Source organism: Lottia gigantea (genome assembly GCF_000327385.1).
Source record: "Lottia gigantea unplaced genomic scaffold LOTGIsca_619, whole genome shotgun sequence".
Lineage (NCBI taxonomy): Eukaryota > Metazoa > Mollusca > Gastropoda > Lottiidae > Lottia > Lottia gigantea.
This window is the reverse complement of record NW_008710113.1, coordinates 34,468-35,667: the sequence shown is the minus strand read 5'-3', so window position 1 is coordinate 35,667 and position 1,200 is coordinate 34,468.

Genomic DNA, 1,200 nt, shown 5'->3' with positions numbered 1-1,200 from the left:
AATCCTATTTAGAATAGGATTCCAGTTAGTGTCGTGGCTATTGTGTCCGAAATGAATGCCGAGAATTTTGATATTATTTTTGATATACATTTTATCCGTATCTGGCACGTGGGCAGACATCGCCCCCGTTGTAAAGATTTCTGTTTTAGCTTTATTTATTTTTGATCCCGAGGCCTTCTCAAAGTTACTCAACTCGTAATCTAGGTTTGGGAAGGACCCGGGATCGGTGATAATGACGGACAAATCGTCTGCATGCTGAAAGGTTTTTACCTGTCGGTGGTAATTCGGTATATCTATACCCTTGATATACCGATTGTTGGAGATATTAAGGGCCAAAGGGTGTATCGCGAGTGCGTATAGAGCCATCGATAGAGGGCAGCCTTGTTTCACACCTCTTTCAAGGGTAAAGCAATTCGTGAAGGCTCCACGCACTTCGCAGTACACTCTTAGGTCCTTATAAAGAATGGAGATCCACTTGATTATACAAGGTGGGAGCCCCACCCTTTCCAGAAGGGTGCTGAGGTAGGTCCTGTTGAGTCTATCAAAAGCTTTCTCTTGGTCGTAGGCCATCAGGGCCACCCCCAGGTCCTTCTGGGTGACATACTCATATATGTAGTCAATCGAGAGTAGGTTATTGATGATTGATTTGTCTTGGCCTGCTCCCGATTGAGTATCATACACAAGTAAGTTTAAACTAGGTTTTAACCTATTGGCTATCACCTTTGCTACTATTTTATAGTCTACCGTCAGCAGAGAAATCGGCCGATAGTTCTTCAGATCATTTCTTGAGCCCTTATTCTTATAATGTATGGAGATGATAGATGTTCTCATAGTTTCAGAAAGTTGTTCATGTAAGTATATATTGTTTATTACTTCCGACAAGTCATCCTGGATGACTTCCCAGAATTTCAAATAAAACTCCTTTGGGATGCCATCAATTCCAGGAGACTTGTCGTTCTGAAACTCTGTAAGGGCTCTATGTATTTCTTGTTTAGAAATGATCTGATTATCTATGGTCGATGCCTCCGCTGGCGGTAGAGGTGTAATGATGGAATTATCGAGGTACTCGTCGATGACAGGTTGTGGTATAAGGTCGGCAGAGTAGAGCTTTGAGTAGAATTTCTCTACGATGTCTATGATCTCTTCTCTGCCTTCCCTGACGATACCGCTGTCATCGACGAGTCTCTCAAGTTGTTTTCC